This window comes from Copidosoma floridanum, unplaced genomic scaffold (assembly GCF_036245765.1).
Source record: "Copidosoma floridanum isolate Cflo_tuat_1 unplaced genomic scaffold, Cflo_Japanese_pri ptg000028l, whole genome shotgun sequence".
Classification (NCBI taxonomy): domain Eukaryota; kingdom Metazoa; phylum Arthropoda; class Insecta; order Hymenoptera; family Encyrtidae; genus Copidosoma; species Copidosoma floridanum.
This window is the reverse complement of record NW_028321905.1, coordinates 2,486,323-2,509,225: the sequence shown is the minus strand read 5'-3', so window position 1 is coordinate 2,509,225 and position 22,903 is coordinate 2,486,323. Positions and strand designations below refer to the sequence as shown.

Genomic DNA, 22,903 nt, shown 5'->3' with positions numbered 1-22,903 from the left:
GGGCAAAAGTCACTGGAAATCAAGTAGCGAAGTTGACACTACAAAGTCAAAGTAATCACTGACGAAATATAGCCAAACTATCCAAAAATCCTTACTACCCGCTCCTCTCGATAAAATTGAAAAGGGGAAAATTAGCATGGGAATAGTAAACGAGGGAAACTTGCAGGGGCAGCATGTATGACAATTGCCGATCTGTAGTACCACATGCGTCTTCCTGTTGTAAATGACTCACAGTGCCGAACGTGCCGATAGACAGAAGAATACAATAATTTTGTCGCATAGCGATAGGTTGTTTTATATATATATATATATATATATATATATATACACACATACGTACACCTCGGTCAAGCACACCTTAAATATAAGTTAAATGTAGAGAATAAGGAAATACAAAAATAAAACATGTACAAGTAGAGCCACATTCCTGACTTGACTTGCAAAAGTTCGATCTTATCCGTCCTTGAAAATCATTGTTTCGGGGATTAACATTGCTGGTACGAAATATTAGGATTTAGAAGGGGTAATCGCGAGCCGTACAATAGTGACATTCCGAGGAATTTTTTTTTTTCCTTGTTCTACTCCTTTTCTCTCAAATAATCTGGGAATTAATTTACAAAAAGGGAAATGTAGGTATCAAAAAAAAAAAGTATCTATTCTATGTTTTAGGGGGAAGGCCACTCCGATAGGAAAGCAACCGGGAGAAGTAAAGCTATTCGAGAAGAATCCGGGGATATTAGTGGAAAATCTAGGGCAGGCCCAATCAGTTGCGTCTACTTGGAAAATAATATGGTATGTAGATTGGGATCAAAGAATCAGAGAAACGGATGCATTTGCGAGAGCAAGCAATCAAGTGGAATGGAAATGCAGAGTAACAATAAGCAAAGAAGATGCCTGCAGAAATCGCATAAGAATGGCTACTCACAAGACCATAAAAGCGCTGCAAGGTGTCGAAACAGCGTACAGGGCAGTAGTAGGGCAGGAAGTTCGCAGCCAAGTAGAGACAGTACAGGTACTCAGGGGGCAGATATCGGAATCTAACAAGGACAAGATACGGGAGTTGACGGAAATAAATTTGACAAGTACGACCGATACAACAAAATATCTCAAAGAACAAATAAGAGTCTCTGCGTTTGGTGATCACGAACAAACAATGCAAATAATAAAAAATTATGAGGATAAAGCAGGAGATGTTAAAGAAGAAGGGCTTAAAATATTTACAGATTGGGTAAGCAGATATGATAGAATGCCAGAGATAATTCAAGAATTCGAGCAGCTGGCCGATAAACTAGCAGCGAAATTTGAAACAGCAACGGATATAATTTATTTGGCAAGTCGAGGAATATCGCATCTACCGGAAGCAGCCTTAAAAACGATATCGGAGGCAGAAATACTAGTAAGTCAGTTCAGGCCAGATCTCAGGGTTTCGGGAGATGAGGGCACAATGACAGAGGAAAGAGTAGGGAAAATAGCAGAAATAGCGACGGTAGCACTCAATAGGAAAGTAATATATCACATTGAAATACCGTTGGTAACGCAGGAAGAATTAGACCTGCTTAGAATAACACCGCTACCCGTAGAGCAAGAGGGGTTCAACATAACAAATATGGTGGCATACCTACAACCAACGTACGAATATATAGTAAGTAGCGTGAGTGAAAAAAGGTTCGCTCCGATATCCTGACAAGCGGTCGACCAATGTAAAAAATTAGGCCAGATAAACATATGCGCACAAATAGAACCGACGCAAGAAGTGGAGAAAGATCACCCATGCGAGATACGACTTATCCTAGGAGAAACAATAGACAACCCGGAGGAGTGTCCGATCGTCTTAGCAAAATTAAAGGGGGCATACTGGACTCGACTCCACGCAAAAAATCAGCACGCGTTCAGCACTAGAAGGGAAGAAAAGGTACATGCTCAATGCGAGCACTCCAAACACGGGATGATAAAGGTGTCCCACGCTGGAGTAATAGACTTGGCAAAGGACTGTACTGCCCAAGTGTCAGGAACCAGACTTGAACCGGGTCAGGAGGAAGGGAAGAGTCACGTCGTTAATCTGGAGGGCCCAACTCTGAACTTGAAAAAGATTATACAAGAGATAAAAGGAACAAAAGGAGACGAATTGCTGAACCTAATAGAATTAGTAATAGAAAGAGACGGACTGCAGGAGCTCAGTAGCCAAGAACACGGTCCAGAAGATAAATTAACGATCGGTACTAAACTAGAGGACATAGTTCAAAGGGTACGTGAAGTAGGTCAAACGGAAGGAAAATTTTCCAACTGGGAAGGGTACGCATCGATGGCTGCAGAAATAGCTTTAGGCACAGCAGCTGGGTCGTTCGGGTTCCTAAAATGGGGGGGCCCCTTAATACTAAATTTGGCTAGAATGCTTACAGGTAGAAGGAACCGTTCCGGAAACGAAGGCGCAGTGACGGGTGCAGTGACAGCGCAACCAATAATGCTACAGACCATACAAAGACCAGTCGCATCGCAAAACCAAGTACGCGTAGCGGTCAGAAGTGCACCTCCGGCAGCTGAAAAAACGAAACGTCCTCATGCATAAGAGGATATATATATAAAAAAAAAAAAAGAAAAAAATTTTTAATTAAATTTTGTATACATACATAAATCTAGGTTACATTTGTTTATTATAATTTAGTTACCATATTTACGAACAAAAATGCATGATGTGAAAATATCTAACAGGCTCGTAGCACAGCCAACTGTAACAATAACACGAATCAAAAACATTAAAAGAATGATCGAATCAACAGTAGGAAAATAAGTAATACTATACGATACATTATAACATACTGTAATGCCATATTTTACAAGTGTAACATGGATAACCTACAGTGGGATTAAATATTTAGTTAATAATTAGTAGAAATAACTTGAAGATTGTTACACTCTATGAATTTATAAATGAGAATTTTGCAATATTGCACTATATTATAAAGGAAGAAGAGCGTGAACAAAAACAATAAATGCTTACACAAAAAAAAACAATTTAGCGAATTTGTATAAAGGAGGAACAAGGACAGGTTTTTTTTTCTCTCCACCTTTTTACTCCTACGTTAGAAATCTCACATACAATATAAACAACATTACACGAATATTACTCTAGCACAAACAAGTAAATTAAAAAGGGAAATCGCCATCGAGGACGATAGCGGCGCGGCCTCGGACGTGTCACGTACGATATCATAGCTACACGTACGTGCGCCCCCTCTTTTTGGGGCCTACTACAGATGATTGTAGTGGGAGGGAGCAAAGCGATAAGCAGATAGGATGCTGAAAGGAGCGCTCTCTCTGGCTGGAACCGTCAAGGACGAAGATCGTACACACGCGACGCGCTCTTCTCTCGTTTTTGCATTAATAAAGACGTTGATACTAGTTCCTCGACTATTTACTTCGTGCGCACCCCAAGACCATAGAATCCTACGCAACAATGTATTCATTGTATACGATATTCCACACAAAATTCAACGGAAGAAAGATGTGTTTTATAGTGTATTTCTGCGTTTGCTCACTCACTCATTGTACGAGTCAACTCTTTACGTACAACGAGTCAAAAGAACTTTTACTTCGATAACCACTACAATTATACTAATAGATTCTCAGCATTTTGAAACACGCCACACAGTGAGCAGAAAATAGAAAAAAGATTCACGTAATTTTTTTGACAAAAACGGAATTTGTTCATGAGTATAGATTCTTGAAATGATAGAAGATAAAATTAAGCTACCGCTTTTGACTAATACAAAAAACCGTGAGTACTAATTTTATATGTTAATTATAAAGAATACTCGTGAAATACTCGTAAAATATTTTTTATACCTGTTCAGCAAATTTCAACAAAAAGGCTATAGTGGGTTGAGATTGTCAAATCCGTCCCAGCCTGGAACTTTATTTTAAATGTACCACTCAAAAGTACATACTAACAAAGTATTTTAGCCCAAATTTCAGCCTCATAGGTGATACTAGAGTGCTGGTATATCAAGAGCATGTTTCTTCGAAAAAAATCGCTCCTACTTGACTACTTTATCCAAAGGATCTGAAAAAATTTATGGACGTTTTTGTTCTTACAAGGCGGTGCAAAAAACCAATGAACTTTACAATCAGTCAGATGTGAAGTGTAACAAAAATAAAAGGAACGTTTAATACATGAGATATAGAAGTATTTAAAAAAAAAAAAAGCTAGTAAAGGAAACTCGTATAGATTCAAAGAAACAGATTTTATCAAAAACTTAGAATCTATAGAAATAGTAACTTGTTATTTTTACTGCGTATAGTCACTAGTCTTCAGAATATTCCTGATAGCAACTTTGCAGCTCCGACTTTGTTGGGAGCTTCACCAATCTGGTAACAGACCGCTTGAATTTCAATGTGGCTGTTCGTACTGTGACCACCCAGATTAAGCCATCATTTCCTGAATGTGTCTCGATAATTTTCTCTAGGGGCCAACGATTAGGCAAAGTATTGTGTTCCTTAAGAAACACAATGTCACCAACTAGCAAGTTGGGCAGAGGCTTCTGCCACTTGTTACGGAGCTGCATGTGGTGTAGCACCTCTTTTCTCCATCTAGCTCAGAGGGAGTTTCGAAGATTCGTAAGTAGCCATCAAACGTTGAAAAATATTGATAATCTCCATTGGTTCATATTGCCTGAAGAAGCAGAGTTCTCGGAGAAGAGTTTGGGATAAGCCAATAACGATGTGCCAAATAGAAATGCGTAGGAGTCAACGCGACTGCTGAGATAGCGTTGGAGCTGAGTAGACTGAGTGGCCGTGAGCTTAAGCACGCCTCGATCTTGGTGTATAAAGTCTACATTTCTTCAAAGGTCAGCGTTAATTTGCCAATCATCCTATTAAAGTGGTGCTTAAAGGATTTGACGGCTGATTCCCAGAAAACGCCAAAATTTGGTGCTTTTGGTGGTATGAACGTCCATTTAATACCTCTCATTATCAGCTGAACTTGGCAGCTCTCAACGAATGACGACGACACTTTGAACATCTTATCGAGTTCTGTGGCAGCTCCCTTGAAAGTTAAGGCATTGTCTAAAATCAGAGTAGAGCGAGTACTTCTGCGTGCGTACAAGCAACTAAAGGCTGTAAAAAAGGCGTCAACTGTCAGATCTGATACCACCTCGATGTGTATAGCTTTGACTGCCATACAAATGAAGAAGAGGACATAACCTTTAGTAGTCTTTGCACCATGGCCTTTGGAGAACGAAATCAAAAAAGGACCGGCGTAGTCAAGTCCAGTTACTGTGAATGGTCGAGTTGGGTTAAGACGACACGCCGGAAGTTAACCCATTTGTTGAATTGTACCCTTCGCAATGTGTCGTGTGCAGGGAACGCACTGTTAGAATACTGCGGTAATGACCGTTGAGCATCAAGTGATCCAAAACGCTGAGTGAAGAACATATTGCATCAGTTGAGATCCTGCGTGAATGGTTAGACGATGAATCTCTTGAATCAGTCTCTTGGTGATAAGACAGCCTCCAGGAAGAATGATCGGACTTGGAGTTCTTTTTGAAATGAACGATCGCTGGGATCCAGGATCGATTAAGGCTCGAACGGGAATTGAATTTCCCTTGAGGTCGGCCAGCGTCACTTGAGCAGTAGCTAGCAAAACTACCGTCTCCACAGCCGTTGATTGAGCTACGCTTGAAGAGGTCGTAGCAGAGCACGAAATCGTAGCATGCTGTGTTGAAACAGTTTGCTCTACTTTAAGCGTGCAACCAGTCGCTGGTTTTGATAAAGAATCGAACTTTGTGAAGTTGGAGCCTGAGTCTTCTGGGTAAAGCAGCGTGTTGGTTGAAGGGCATTTGTCAGCAAAATGAAAAACTCAAAGACAGTTTAAGCAGAGTTTCTCCTTTTTAAAGTATTGTAGCTTTTGTTGAAGCAACATATCTTTGAATTTTTTACACCTGAAGAGCAAATGAGTACTATTGCACAAAAGGCAACACGGGGTTATTTTATTAGTTGTAGAATCAACGGTTTGAACTGAATTGGCTGCGGTGAGTCTTTTACTGCCTAACTAGTTACCTGAACGAGCGTCAGGTTTTTCTGACGTTGTATGCGATTGCTCCAAGCTTTGAATCCTACGTTCGAGGAATTTAGTCTTCATACGATGAAAAACCTGGTTTTTCTTCTTGGGAAACCTCCCAGGTTTCTCGAGAAATTGGATCCAACTTTCAAATGATAGAGTGTGCAATGAAAGAATCAGCCTGAGCGACCTCACCCTCTAAACCAGTCAAAGCCTTCACTGTTTCCTCGACCTTATCTAAGAGATCGTTCAGGTCTTGCGAGATTCGTGCGCGAACTTTGGCAGCTGAATTAACTTTTCCATATTATGAAAATGCCTGAGTCTTATAATGTCGTACCGACGAGTAAGTTTTTCTCAAGCAATAGTATAATTCGCGTCTGTCACCTCGAATTCTTTTAACTTGTGCGCAGCTTTTCCCTACACTGAGGCTAGCAAGTGTGATAGTTTCGCGACGTTCGAAAGATTAGTTTTATTATGAACAAGCGAAGTAAAGCGTTGTTTAAAAGATTCCCACTCTTCATTGGAAAATATAGGTAACGAAAGTGCAGGGAGAAATACTTGAACAATCACCGCAACAGTGTGCGTAGGATCATGCGTGCGTAGTTCGTCATGAAGTCAAAGAAACTTGGTCCAGTACTGTTCGAGCATATCTAAACGAGTTTCGAAATGCTCTAGAGTTTGTCTCTTAACACCTACTTTAGTAGTAGAGTTTTTCAAAAACGTTCTTTATGTAAGTACAAAGCTTAACCTGCTTTTTAAAGAATTTTTCCTTGTAATAATACGTCATTATAAGCCTGAATGCTCAAGAGTTTCGAAATAATATACCACGACCAGAATACTGATGAGAGCGAGAGTGAGGGAGATGATGATAATGAAACTAATTTATGCATGCCAAGGTTTTTTAAACCGAATGGAAATTTAAAAATACAATGTAAAAATAAATGGATATTGACAGTACTATATATTAATAGAATTAATGTAAAATGTAATAGTAATTTGATAATAATAATGACGATTAATTCGATTTAATCGATGAGACGTAATTTAGTGACTTGATGTATAAAATTTCTCTAATTAATAGGCAATGTGTGGTCGATAAGACCAATCACAATGTACTGTCCCCACCTCAGTCGCTCTCAAAAAGCCAATCAAAAAGTGTAGCTTTAAATGATTCAAGAGAGCCATTAAGTCAGATAGTCTCAGGAATTTCCTTCCACAATCTTAGAGCACTCAAAACGAAAAATCGCTCGTAAGTGACAGTGCGTGAAAAAGGGACAAAAAGCCCAGCCACAACACGCCTAGCGGACCTTCTCAGGCCCTCGGTCGGTGGGAATAACTCCGCCAGATATTCTGGTCTGCCCGAGGTAAGCAGCCGATAGACCATACTACCCAAAAATTATCTTCATTTCAGCATCACGGTCCACCCCGAAGATGAACTTCACGACTGTGTTGAAAAGTCGGTGCAACTCGAGTTGGAGGTACTTTGAAAGATCGAGGTAAGCCAATGATGCGTAATCGAAATAAGGTAGCACGAGCGCGGCCACGAGCATTTTCTGTCTGATGCCGAGGAAAATAGCCGATGTACCTGCAACGTTGTTGAATATGGCTGGGGCAACGTGGATTCAAAAACGGCCGTGTATTTCACGCTCTGCTACTGAATATTTAATGTAAAAAAACGAGGACAGGATTAAAGCAGCAAAGAATAGTGTGGCAAGACAGACAAACTGCACAACAAGAGACGACAGCTCTAGAGCGGACGAGAAGCTCCCTACGTAAGGCACCGAGGTGTGTCTCCGACACCAACTCAAACGAGAGAGAGCAAAGGAAAAAGGTAAGCGCGTGACGAAACCGCAAAGAAAAAAAGGGAGCACGCTCACGGTGTCGGGGCAGGGGGCAGCTCTTGTGTGTCTGGGGGCATCTGTACATGGAGACACAAGCTTAGGCTAGTATGATCTGTCAGAGCCACGAGCTCACGAGATGAGGTGGCTCTAGTATCGACCTCGATTTGCCACGCATCACACAAAAGATCGCGGTTGGATTCTTGGCTACTGCAACTATTTAGAGCAAGCACCTCTATGAGTTCTTACATGAGCTTTATCACTGCAATGCTTCTCGTGAAGGGGATGGGCAACCATCACGCAATAAAATTTCCTAAATGTGTTTGTACAATAATTGCAGTTTGTATTATAATTTGACCCATGTATGTCTTCGGTTGTGTGTATTTGTATACGAAAAAGCCATTAAATACATTAAATTTTTTTTTAAACTGCCATACATTTAATGTAACGCGTAGGCGATGGTGTCAATGCATGAAGGGGAATCGCAGCCGAAATAAAAGGCAGGCCCTAGGTCTAAATATTATTATTCATAACTATTCAATTGTTTTTTCAAATAAAAAAAGAAATTATAAACATTGAAGTTTTATTTATTTATTTATACTGGATATTTACTGATAAAGTATTCAAGTTCCCAGTATCTACTTCCGGCTTTATGTAGCAACAGCAAAGTAATACTTAATTTAGAAAATCTTGAACTCATAAAAAATAGTGTTGTTAATCAATCACAGTATTTTTGGGTGCTTTAGAGTGTATTATGAAGACTTGCAAAGCATACAGTGTATTGAATTATTTAATTTTGAGATTATGTGACAAAAATGTAGAAAATGTGTAACAGAAAATTATTCTAAGGTGTTATAGAGTGTATCAAATTACGAAAGTTTAAGGTTTTGTTGCAAAATTAATTTGAAAATGCGGAAAAAAGGATTTTTTGCTAATTTTCACCATGTTTCGGTCTGAAAACAGTACCTACGCATAAGAAATAGTATCTTTAGTGATAACAGAGTATTTTGAGGTGTATGAGAATAAATTGAACTATCAAATTTTAACGTAATGCTACAAAAAAAAATGAAAAAAATGAAAACGAACCTTTTCTTTATTTTTGACGATATTTCGATTGAAATACGGTTGTTATAATCGCGGGATCGTGATATACACAAAAAAAACATAAAAAATTATTATTTGAAACCTAGCCAAATAAAATTAGCATAATCTAAAACATGATTGAAAAATTAAAATACGTCTTCTTTGCCCAGATTTGATCCAAAAGATCTGAAAAAAATAAAGGTATTTACTTGTAAGAACAAAAACGTCCATGAATTTTTCCAGATTTTTGAGATAGGGCAGTCAAGCAGAAGCGGATTTTTTTGGAAAAACACGCTTTTGATATACCAGCACTCTTCTATTACCTAGAGGGCCGCAATTTTGGCTAAAATACTTTTTTAGTATGTACTTTCAAGTGGTACATTCAAAATAAAGATCCAGGCTGGGGCAGATTTTAACCCACTATAACTTAGATTATTACGAGAAAATGAGTAAAGTAAGATATGAAACCAAAAAGCAACTTTTTATTAACGCGAACTTGAATCCTAATTTATGAATTTACTTTTGGTGAGCTAAATAAACTAAAATGGTATAGCGAGCATTGTAAAGACTTGATTGTAGTTAAAAGATCTTTCCGAAATAAAGAGGTTTTAAGTACATACAAGTAGAAAATCATCTCAAGAGGAACTTCATTTCATACTCTACATGGCTACTAGGTTTGTGCTCAAAAGGTGAAGCACTGGCTTCTTGTCTGCGTGAATATTACGCATTTTACAGCATATGCATAAGACACTACTATACATTTTTAACGAATAGCTGTAAAGATACTATGCCTCATAATTACCTTGCTTTCAAACAAGGCTTTTACTTTACTAATTAGCACAGTCACTAAGCTAGATTGTCAGAAATTCGGTGCACAAACATTTGATATAATCTTTACATATCGTGGGGGGGTGAAATCTCTATTTTTTACAAAAATAATGTAAGTTTACTTTAAAAAACTTTTTCGTACCAAAGTGCAACGGCCACTTTACGCCCTCGGGCCACACTTTGCGCCCTTGTCATCACTTTGGGCCCATTGGCAGAAAAGTTTTTGCTCCCTCCAGGCCTAAAGTACTTTTCTGCCCTTAGGCCCTGAAGTGATTTACTGGACGCAAAGTATGCCCACGGGCACAAAATTGCACTTTGCGCCCTCGGTACGAAAAACGTTATACGCGACTCGGGCACCAACAAACAACACCACACCTTTCGGGTGCTCATGTTTGTACTTTGTGCCCTAGTGACGTAATGTACCATTATTATGATAAGCGTATAGGATAAACCTAAAAGACTGAGAGCACCAATTGAATGAATTTATAGTCAAATTTTAGTGCGTATAGCGTGCTATTCACTAAAAAAAAACTTAAGGTCAATGACAGTTTATGGCTGTTAGTCTCAAACTATATAAATAGCTAGGAAAACTCAACAGTATATTTAGTATTAAGAAAAAAGGGTTAAAAGGACTTTCTTTGTTAGCTTCACGAAAAACGATTTGGTATCGAAACAGCCTAGGTGATTGAAATATTTGAGTTCAACCACATCTTTGAGGTATAGCAGTCCTGAGTTCGACTTTTTACAGGCAGAAGATTGTCCTGTATACATTCATTACTTAGTTTCGACACATTGGAAGGGCTTAGTTTCTTTGTATGTAAAGGTATACTTTTAACATTAAATCTCCCACCTTTTTCCTATACCTATACGGCTTGTCATTGGCTCAGTTGGTTAGAGTGCTAGCTATTGAGACAACACAGATTATAATAAGGGGTCGTGGTTTCGATTCCCGGTCGGGGCACGATTGTTCCAGTTGGGTATCAAATTCATGACACAGAACTAGGATAAGGCTTAAATTTTAAGATTAATAATTCATTGCATCAAAAATTTGTAATCGTACGATCATAAACGTATGTTCATAGATTTATTTACGTCGTATTTTTCCAGTTGAGTTTACTTAGTGTACGAAAACACTCGTGCTTATAAGTATAAATAAAAACAGCGGCAGATTCAATGCCCAAAATGTACCTATACATACAAAGAAGCCGAGCCCTTCCAATGTGCCGAAATGGTCCCATGACTCGAGCTCGGGCGCTTCTGCTCTTTGGCTTCTGAACGTTTAGTGCTACCACTAAACTGTAGAGAGCCTACCATAAGAGTTTGGTGGTGCCAACGATTGACACATCACCGTTGAATACTATATTGAACGTATACAGTGCAATTTTTTGCTTGTAAAAAGTCGAGCTCAGGACTGTTATACGTCAAATATGTGGTTGAACTTAAATACTTCAATCACCTAGGCTGTTTCAGTGCCAAATCGTTTTTCATGTTAAGAGCTTGTTAAAATAACTACCAATAACAGCTAGTGATAATAGTACTGGCAGCAGGTAAAACCAAAAGTCATGCTTTGTAGAGTTCAATGCAGAAAGATAAGAAATCAAAAAGAACAAAAAATATACACTTCTGTAGTTAAAAGTAAAACATTAATTTTGATTAATAGGTATTGATTCAATAACTGTTATCATGCCAAATCAAATTTTATACCCCTAGTTACTAGTTGAGGTTGCGAGAAAAACTGATGAAATTTTATTCCATTTTTACTTTTTTACTTATTTTTTTTACTGATTTTTTGTGAATTCAAGACAGTGGATTTAAAATAAAGTAGATTTTTTAAATTATTTTCTAAAATCAGCAGAAAATAATTTTTTACGAGTTCTTTGGAGAAAGTTCTACGTAAAAACTATCTTCGATAGAATTTCGCTAAGGATGAAACAGAGTTTAATCAAAAACGATAATGAACGTATGACATCTCATATCATATACTTAATATTTATTACTTTATTACACACAGCTCCACTCTAAAATTATGAAAAGCAAATGCTCAGTGATTATTAAAATATCAAGGTGTCAATCTACTTCTGCGATCGCGTGACATATAACTTACTACTTTTAAAAAGAGCTACTATCGCAAAAATCGAACTACTCGCACAACCGGCAAAAAATTTATATAGTGCTTATGTTATATCATTAATTCGCACTACTACATCTAAGTATGTAAGGAATTAAAAATTTTAACATTCATTACTACGTATGCGAATATTGCACACAATTTTGACAACAATTCGTACCTACTGTACAATTAAACATTTCAGCATCTTTAACTATCAATCGCTGCATAATTATTGCACAGTGACTGTGCTTGAGTCACTCAAGAGTAATTAGGTTAAAGTTTGATTGCTTGTTTAGATTCTTAACCTAACGTGTCCTCCTTAAATGCAAGAGTACAAAAACTTCTTGTACCTACCAATACTCGCCTTTTCTGTTTCATCAAGTGCTCTAAAGTAACTATAAAAGGTGGACAGTAAGTTTAGTTGCGTTTTTAAACGAATGTAAAACTTAATTCGTTGATTAAACTACGTGTTAGAAGTGTGCATTTCAAGCGAATGTAAGACTTAGTTCGGTGACTAAGCTGTGTAAGAAGAGCTTGAGAAAACTGGGCCACTGTAGACTCATCTAAAAAGTGAATTAAAGAGGAACGAAAAAGGACTGTCAACTTGGATTCTGACGTTAAAAGCAGCAGCCTAATTAACATCATCGTTCAATCAGAACCGCGAACTTTCTTGTAAGAGCGAGGTGATGCGAAAAGACAGAGCGTTGTATGGAACTTTCAATGACTCCGTAGGTGGGAGGGCTCTATAAGTACTCTCATGTAGGATCAGAATTATCGCTGCAGTCAACTTTGTAAGATTCTGTGACTGCGTGCGCGTAAGTAGTGGCTAACCAACCATCATAGAAGTGAGTTAAGTTGTGAACAATTAATACTATTTAAAACACCATGAATGAGAACTTGTAAATTTATCATTTCTATTATTCGTAAGATTTGATTACTTCCGGCTTTACTAAATTTATTCAATTATCTGATAAGACATAACATTTATTGTTCATAAAAATTTTTTTTTCAATTCAAATATTTAAAGATTAACAAATTCCAATTAATTAAAAACACAATTTTAGCTTTATTTACTAACAAAGTCACTATTAAATGTAAAAGAGTTGGTACAGTGAGTTAGATAGACAATAGAAGAGATTTTTCTATTAAACCTTATAAACTTTGCAGTATATTCGACAAAATCACTGCAGCTTGTAAATACTACTAAGCAGAATAGATGTTCAAGTCGTCCGAGGGAAGCTTTGCCACTTTGCAAGACCCTTGAATCCACTTGTATACGGATAGTGTCAATAGGCTTCAAGCTACCTCTTTAATTACAGCAAAGCCTATGTACACAAGAATATGGCTGGTAAAATCGTCATTACAAGCCCGATAGTTCTTCTCAATGAAAGAACATATTATTGTTTCAGTTAATATTGATGACTTTTTCGATAGGATTTTCTAAGAGATGGTACGTTAAAGCCCACAAATGTATTATACGTATTATACTATGCTATTCTAGAAAAATATCCATTGTCTTATCCTCGAACTCTGTGCTGTTGACTGCATATGCAGAACACTAAAGTACAAATCATATGCTTGTCACTAGCTGCTAGTTTATCTTTAGCACTTACTTTACGCAGCTAAACAAATATTTTCCATTGAGTAATTGGATCTTCGATAAGTGAGATGTACCAGCGACAGTATGTTCTTTAAAGTTAACAGTCCATTATTTCTGCACCAATCACGTCTTACACACTGGTGGTCACTGGTTTTCCCATTACACTAGCAGGGGGACTTATATTTTCTTATCTGCAATCATGCTGACATACCTAATACTTCTAAACATATTGAGCTACTTTCTAGTAGAAGTTGAGCTAGTGGTATAATAATGTTACTTCCCGGCGTTTTGGCTTGATTTACAGTTTTGCTAGTCAATGGAAAGTCTTTTCTCACCCAAAAATTTCTGCAACCGCATTATTAAGGTATTCTATTAGTATTGACTGCTACTGCATCATATGTACCACTCACACACAAGCTAATTTGTCATTCAAAGATTCTTAGGTTGAGACATCGGATGAATAAATCTGTAAGTACCTGCCTATAATTTTACAAGCTGGATGTTCAAATAGGTTCTTCAAAATTTAGGCACCTATATCTGGTACAATATTGATGAATATAAGTACACAGAAAAAGATTGTTCTTGTCTATATGCACGTAGAAGGCCTAGTATACGCAAAACAAAGAAAATTCTTTTTATAAATTTTTATTTAAAAAATTACTGCTTTTTTCGTGGCATGTGTATTCTTTGGGGAGGTACGGGGGTTTAAAGTTTGGACAATGACCATGTAAAAAAATTATAAATTTTTATTAAGACCATGCGTTTGTTGTAATATCAAATACAGTTCAGAAAGTTATACAGGTGCAGAAACAATTTTTGAAGCATTGGCTAGGAGCTAGTAAATGTAAAGCAAAAAATTAAATTTTATTTAATTCTACATCATTTGTAATAATTATTTATTTCGCAATATTATTATTATTTACAGAGATACAAGCGTATTAAGTTTAGGATATTTCTTTAGCCAATAATATCAAAATTTTTGTAACTCTATGACATTTCAATTTATCTTAGTTACATAGGAAAGTATCTAGAAGGTTATATTGGTTGTCAAATTATTTCTAGAAAAATAGCTGAAGCCTAGTATGCATGAACTAAAAAAAAAAATTACTTTGCATTTTATTCAAACAAAATCACTGTTTATGTCGCGATACTATTTTTATTATTTATGAAAACACGATTGTTTCAGGTTCTTAAGCCAAAAATATCGTATTGTAAGGTATTCCACGACTTTGTAGTTGTTCGTAGTGATAGAGTTAAATATCTGTAAAGTTTATGTAGTTTATAAATTTATTTTTCAGGCATTGGCTTAAGTCTAGTACATGAAAATTGAAAAAAATTTTTTAAATAAGTTTTAATGACATGAAATCTAGATTATTTCGCAATACGCTCATTACTCATTGAGAAACAGGTGTTCAAATTTAGTTTATTTCTTTAGCTAAAACTTTTGTACTTCAAGTAATACCATGGATTAATAGTTTATTCTAGTAGTGTAAGGAACTGCTCAGAAGCTTATTGTAGTTGTTCAAATAATTTTACTAACGATAGCTCAGTCACAGTCGATGAAAATTGAAAAAATTTTTTTTTACAAATTTTCATGAATCATACTTATAGCTTACCTTGCTATATCTCAGTTATTTACAAAGATATTTTGAGAGTTATAGATTTATTGATTACTTTAATAGTTACGGAAATATTAGTGCTTTAAAATCATGATATTTTTAAAACAAAAAATATCACATTTCAAGTGATGCCATGGCTGTGGAGCCATTCGCAAACGACAGACTACATTGTCTGACAAGTTTCTTTGGTTAATAAATTTGTTATTTCAACAGTAACTCAAGCCTAGCAGGCACTAATTAAAAAAAATTATAAATTTTACTGATGTAGTTTAACTTACTTATTTTGCGATACCTCCATTAATAATGTAGATACGGGCGATTGAAGTTTTGGCTATTTCTATATCCAAAAATTTTAAATATTAAGTAAATCCGTAGCTAAGCCATCATTCGTAGAAATATAATATACTATGTAGAAGGTTATTTAAGGTGTCAAAATCAGTTTCTACGCATTTGTTAGAGGCCAGGAAACGCCAACCAAAAATTTTTTTTTTTTAATTTTACTGAATTAAATGTATTTCATACTTTTTCATACCTCCATTATTTACGGTGTTACGTACCAAAAAATGTTTTAAGCTACGGCTAAGCTATCGTTAGCAGACATATTTGTGACTTTTCAGGTTAATTTAGCTGTCAAAAACATTTCCTAAGCGTCATTTAGAGACCACTTAACACATAGCAAAAATACAATTTTTTAGAATTTTTATGATTTAAATTTATTTTTTATTTCTCGATATGTTTACTATTTACAGTTTGCAAGAACGTATGTGACTTTTCAGGTGATTATTATTGTTGTCAAAATAACTTTCTAAGCGTTATTTAGAGGCCAGTAAACGCCAACTAGAAATTTTTTTTTATAAATCTTTATAATTTGAGTTTAGTGCTTATTTTGCGATATCCCCATTAATTACGGAGTTACCAGCGTTAAAGTGTTCGGCAATTTCTGTATTCAAAAATTTAAAATTTTGTGTTAATTCATGGATATGCTAAGTTCGTAATAATGTAAGACACTACTTAGGTCGTTTCTTTGGTCCTTGAAATTATTTTCTAAGCATCAGCTAGAGGCCACTTAACGTAAATATATGTAAAAAAAAAAAAAAAAATAGATCAATAAATAAATTTTTATGATTAAAGTTTAATGCTTATTTAACGATATCTTTAATATTTAAAAAGAGACAGGCACTTAAAGTTTCAGCTGTTTATTTTTAATCTTTATTAAAATCATGGCTATGCCGTTTTTAGTGAAAATATATGACTATTCAGAAGGTTATTTTAAAAGTTAATGTGATTCCATTAGCTGCGGCTACAACTGATAACCGTGAACAAAAAAATAAAATTTTTGAGGAAATATGATTAAAATTTATTGCTTATTTCGCGATATCTATACATTGCCGATGATCATACGAGTGTTTAAAGTTCTGGCTGTTCCAAAAGCGTTTAAACTTAGGATTTACAGTAAATTTATGGCCTTGCTTTCATTTAAGTAATAGAAGGGACTATCCAGTAGCTTATTACAGTTGTCGAAGTGATTTTCAAGCGTTTGCTAGGCACAAATAAACGTGAATACAAGAGACTTTCTAGGAAACACATAAGTTGACTAAATAATTTTGATATTGACGGCCAAAGTCTAGTAAATGCAGAATAAAGAACATTTTTTTAATAAATTTTTATGATGAAAAATTGCTGCTTTTTTTGTAGTATTTGTATTTTTTACGAAAGTGTGGGTGTTTAAAGTTATGACAATGTCTGTGCCAAAAAATTTCAAATTTTTAATAAAGCCATGGCTTTGCTTTCGTTCGTAGTAGTACAAAGGATTATTTATCAAGTCATTACAGCTGTAAATGTAATTTTTTAAGCATTGACGAGGAGCCAGTAAACGTAAAGCAAAAAATAAAATATATATATTTTTACGATTTATAATTATAGCTTATTTCGCGGTATTACCACTATTTACAGAGATACAGGCAAAGAAAGTTTAAGACTGTTACATTTTTTATTTTGTTTTTTTTTTTATTTACCTGTTACTTTTTATACCACGTGACCACGACATTTTATTGGCCTAGTCACCGGGGCCACTAAGTCACCACCTATGATTGGGGGTGTATTGCCACACCATTTCCAAACTCATTAAGTGATTTTATACCTAAGCATACCATGGGCAAAGTGTGAGTATCTCCAGTAAAGCACCATGCCAGTAAAGCTGACACTCTCTGCACCGATGGTGCATCGGGTCCACTCGCCACAGTGTAGCCGTACTCCGGAGTAGGTCCCCTCAGTTAAGCCAGCGTTATCTGCCAAAACATCGGATCCAGGCTAACTAACATCCCCCGAGAAGCCCCATGTTTCAGGCACTACTCCTCACCGGTAATTCCGGCGATCCCAGCCCGATGTTTGGCATCGGATCCGCTAATCCCAAACCTATAGCCTTAATACTGTTTCGCATTTACCCAGGGTCGAAGACCTCTGGGGCAAGGGAAAAACCGTGGAATTACTCCGAAGAAGAATTTCACGGAAAAATACGCCCCGAAACAGCCGGAGGTGCATAGGAACTCTTTCCGGTGATAACAGTTTCTGAAAAATCTGCATTTACCAGGAAACGAACCCACAACCCCTAGAATCGCGTTGTATCAGTAACAAGCACACTTACCACGGAGCCAACGCCGATCCATAAGTGTAAAACTAGTTATTTAGCCAACAATTTTGAATTTTCAGAAATGTCCTGGCACTGTAGTTCTTTCTAGTAACATAGAGGACTGTCTACAAAGGTATATTAGTTTCTTGATTTATTTCTACAACGACGACTTGGGCCTAGTATTCGTAAATTGAAAAAGAGAATTATCTTTGCGTTTTATTTAAACAAAATTACTATTTATTCCACGATATTACCATAAATTACAGTAATCGAGCATTTAAAATTTCTTAGCAAAAAATCGTATTGTAATTTATACCACGCTTTTGCATTCGTTCATATTGATGGAGTAATTTAACAGGAAGCTTTATTTAGTCAATTAATTTATTTTTAAGCGTTAGCAAGAGCTTAGTAAACAAAAATTAGGAAATTTTTTTTTTTTAGTGTTAATAAGATAAAATCATACCTTATTTTGCAATACATCTGTGACATCCCATGTTATATACTTATTATTTATAACTTCCAAATATATTTCCGTTCTGAAATTATAAAAAGCGAATGCTCAGGAATCTTCAAACATCGAGCTGCATACCTGCTTTTGCAATCGCGTGACGTATAACTTACTTCTTTTGAAACAAGCTACCTCCGTAAAACTCGAACCACGCGAACTACGTAATGAATACTACATTCAAGAATAACAATTTACAATTTTAACACTCATTACTGCGTACATCCATAAGAAATATCGTACACGATTTTCATAGCAACTTGCACCTAATGTAAAATCCGAGAGATCAGCATTTTTAACCAGTAATTACTGTATAGTTATAGTAACACGACTGTGCTTGTGCTAATCGAGAGTAATAAGGTTAAGGACGTTCATCACTCATAGCGTTTTGGGCACAATCTTCCTACAATTTCATCAGCATGCTCATAATAATGTTAGAAAGTCACATGTAAGATTTGAGACCGTTTCACAACACCGTTTTTTAGATATTGAATGTTTAAAAAACTTAAATTTAACACGTAACCTTGTGGAGGAGTCACATACACATGGAATTTATTAGAAAACGGTACGTAGAATTTTTCCAATTTTTTTTGCATGACGCAATACTATAAAACTGATATTATAATCAATTTTCAGAGAGATCGACAAATTATTTATGTAATTAAATAAAAAACAATTCCAGACACCTATATACAGGTATACAAATGCTTGCAAATCGGTTGCTGGCTCTGCTGCATCCTCGTTCCCCTCTCACTACACTCTCTACATTTTTCCTCTAACTGTAATGAACGTCCTTACGCTCTGATTGGTAAATGTAAGATTATAAAAATTCCTTGCACATATTATTATTCGCTATTCTCTTTCTTTAAGTATTATAAGGTAACTGTAAAGGTTGGAGAGAGCTTCATATTGCGTCTTTTAAACGATTGTAAGACTTAATTTGGTGATTAAGCTGCATGTACGAAGCGTGCGTTTCAAGCGCATGAAAGACTTAGTTCCGTGACTAAGTTGTGTGAGAAAAGCTCAAGTTAACGAGGCCACTGTAGACTTGCCTAAAAAGTGATTAAAGAGAATCAAGAAAGAAAAGACTATCGACTTGGGTTACGACGTTTAAAGGAGCAGCCTAATTATTATCATCGCCACGAGTACCCTTGTGTAGGATAAGAATCATCGTTGCGGCCAACCGTGTAAGATCTTGGGACTGCGCGCGCGTAAGCAGCGGTTAACTAACGGTCATAGAAATAAGTTAAGTTAAGAAAAACTATAAATTGATAAAACACTGTAATTGCAAAGTTTAAAACTTTATAATTTACATTATTTGTAAAAATCGATTGTTTCCGACTTAAGCAAATTTATTAAATCATTAGATAAGACATAACTTGGTTGCTGATTAAATTTATTCTCTTCATTAAAATACTTTAAGGTTCAAAAGTCTAATTGATAGAATCACAATTTTAGCTTTGATTAATAAATTAAATATCAAGCAAAAATAAGCAGACAACGCATAACGCATGACAAAGACCTTTAAAAGGACGTGAGATAACGAGAGGAGTAAAATACGCTTCTACTGTATTATATAAATTATAAATTAAAATAGTAGGTCAACGTCAGCTCGGCGTACTGCACATTAACATCACTCCATACATACCATTCGGTGTAACCTAACACCAAAACGCTCAGTCAACGGTTTAAAAGAAAAGTATACTGTAAGTAAGTGCAAATAAGGCCTTTAAGCTAACAGTTGGTTTCTGACAAAAAAAAAAGAAACTAAATTTTTTTGTACATAACACGAATGTACGAGTTTCGCCCATCACTTAAATTTTGAACGTAACACATTAATTAGTTACGGAGTTGGAGGCGTCGGAAATTTTTTTTTTTTTTTGAGTAAAAAATTTTGCCTTATTTAAGTAAAATTCAAGTAATTTCATGGCTTGATGGTTTATTCTAGTACATGAACATGATTTTACGAACGATTGTCTACTTACAGTAGACGAGAATCACGAATTTAGAAACTGTTTAAATGGTTATCTTTGTTTATAAAATTATTCCTTAAGCGTTAACTGGGGCAAGTTAACGTGAACCAAAGAAATAATTTTCATAAATTTTTTTGATTGAAATGGATTGCTCTTTTTTTCCAGGGCTCTATAAGTTTTAATGACCTGAAATTATCGTTCGTTCCACGATATCTTTATTATTCACAGAGATATAGGTGATCAGACTATTTTTCAGCCAAAAATTTTTGAATTTTTAGTAATGCTGCGGCTCCGTGGTTTGTCCTTGTGATTTATCAACAGTTAAAAAAAAAATCAATTGCTAGGTGACAACAGTAATCAGTAATCGGACTGTTTATTTCTCGCATTTCATTAAAAAATTAATGGCGTGAGCAAGCATTGTCACAACTATCATGCAGTACTGCATGGTAAAACAATTTGATGAGTGATTGTTATTGGTAAGTTATCTGTTTCTGCGTATTCCTAAATAAAAAAAAAATTTTTTTACGAGAAAGCAGCGAAAATAAGTAATCCAACTATTACAAGTAGTATTTTGAGGAAAAATTTATTACGGGGAGAGCAATTATCAGTAATAACGGACCAAACTATACATCAATAGTGGTCAGTAAAAAAAAACCAGGTGTGGGTCTCGTAATTAAAGATCCCCGGCAGAAGGAAACTTTCAACTCAAACGTTATTAAACTCGGTGTAAAAGAAACTGAGAAAATTAGATTACTCTTAATTTCAATAGGTCTTTAAGAATCCGATGTTAAAATAGTAAAAATTTAATTAATATTATGTATTCAAGCACGCGCGTGCATAAAATACGTATACTTATGTTACATGCGATTCGCTCATTTCAAGTAATTTCATGTTTGCTATGATATTTGAATTAATATATGTACGAATTGTTGGTCATGTAATGCCGAACGAAAAAAAATGTTTACCATAGTGCCCCAAAAAAGGTACTTTTGTCCAGTTACGGGAGATAAAAACTTTTTTTTTTCAAAATTTTTGATTTGTGCATTTGATACGATACATTTGTACAAGCAATTCTTGATGGAATCATTGTATCTGAAAATTTTTTTTTAATTTTGGCTACCATAAAAGTAAAATAATCCACTCTATCTGGTTGAGATTAAGGAAAACAATAGACGTATAGATATTTTCTTGTTTTTAAAGGTAATATTGTCATATTATACATATTTAATACTGCAAGCACGTTTTATACATACATGTATCCGTATGAACATGTATGTAATGACCGGGACGTGCAACACGTATAGATATATACAAAATACATACGTATACTTTGCCTCTAGGATAGGTACAGCTGTTGTTTTTCTCTTCTTTTCTCTTTTCTCCATACCTATACCTCAGCTTGAGTAAGCGCATTAGTTTAGTGTTTACGCGAGTGGTACGCGCTACGAAAGAAAGAGACGGAGCAGGATGAAGTGTTTATGAGAGAAGATTGAGAAGGGAGAATGGGCCGCAGGGTGGGTGGCTACGTTTCTTTCGTAACGCATTTCCCTTGACGCAGCTGTTCATGGCCTAACGCCTTTACGCCTTGTTCTTAAAAATAATCTAATTACTGGTCATGAAAAGACTCCTAATCAGTAACAAAACTATTCGTCAGTATTGTTTAATAAAAAGAAAATTTTTCTCTCGCGATAGGGCATTATCAATAACTATCTTAACTTTTCTATTATTAGTGGATATTCAAATAATTACTTAGCGAGCTAGCCTTGATAATATATAGTAAACGGCTTGGCAGTGTTGTTTCAAAAAAATCTAATCACCGGACGAGCAAGTGTCGACGTTAAGTATCCCAACAATACTTGATTTTCTATTTGATAAACAATAAAGTTATCAGCGTAAGTAAGCATCTGCAAATTAGTAATAAAACTGCTCATGACCTTTGTAAATATCAGAGAACGTGAAAAATCGGTTTTCTTATACTGTATGACAAAAAATTAGCAGTTAAGTTTTTATTACTACGCATACTGATAAATTATTTTATTATTAATACTTTTAAAAAATTTTGATACTTATCGATGTTGCTTACTTGACTAAATCTTTTTTTTTTTACTCAAGTATACAATTACAAAAAAATAATTTAGTTACTGATTTCAAACGCTTGCTCCCCCAGAAATCAAACTTTTTTTTACAACAATCCTGAAAAACAGTTTGTTACGTACTGCTTGTCTAGTTATTAATTTTTTTATTAATTTTTTACTTAAAAATATTTTAAGTAGTTTGGTGATCCATTGTCAATATTTTCTTAAGATTTAAATACTTTTTGACGGCACTTGCTCGTCAACGTATTCATTTATTTATTTATTTTTTTTTTTTTTTTAACAATACTGTCAAAAAGTTTAGTTACTGATCACCACCGCTTTTTCTCATTATTTATAAGTTTTTTTTTACTGAACATTACTGATAAATAGTTTACTTTTTAATAAGTTGGAAGTTTCACCTTTGATATTAGTTTAGTTTTAACTTACTACTAATGTTTGCTTTCCCAGTAATTAATTTTTCAATGGAAATATTATTGAATACACATTTATTTGAATTAACTGAAAACAAAACAAATGTATAATTTTTTATTGTACTTTTCTTACTCGTTATACCCTTTAAATGAGTTT

General features: G+C 35.3%; 1 protein-coding gene across 9 annotated transcripts in view; it reads right to left on the bottom strand.

The window, feature by feature from the left end:
• fz2 (frizzled 2) overlaps positions 1–22,903 on the bottom strand; it is a 221,823-nt gene that overhangs the window by 44,998 nt on the left and 153,922 nt on the right. The window contains exon 1 of one of the 9 annotated variants that reach the window (XM_089595812.1): positions 2,667–2,698. The exons of the other annotated variants lie outside the window; for them this stretch is intronic. The gene's annotated coding sequence lies outside the window, so the exon portion shown is untranslated. Of the gene's footprint in view, positions 1–2,666; positions 2,699–22,903 lie in introns of those variants that run through there. 9 annotated transcript variants of the gene reach the window in all.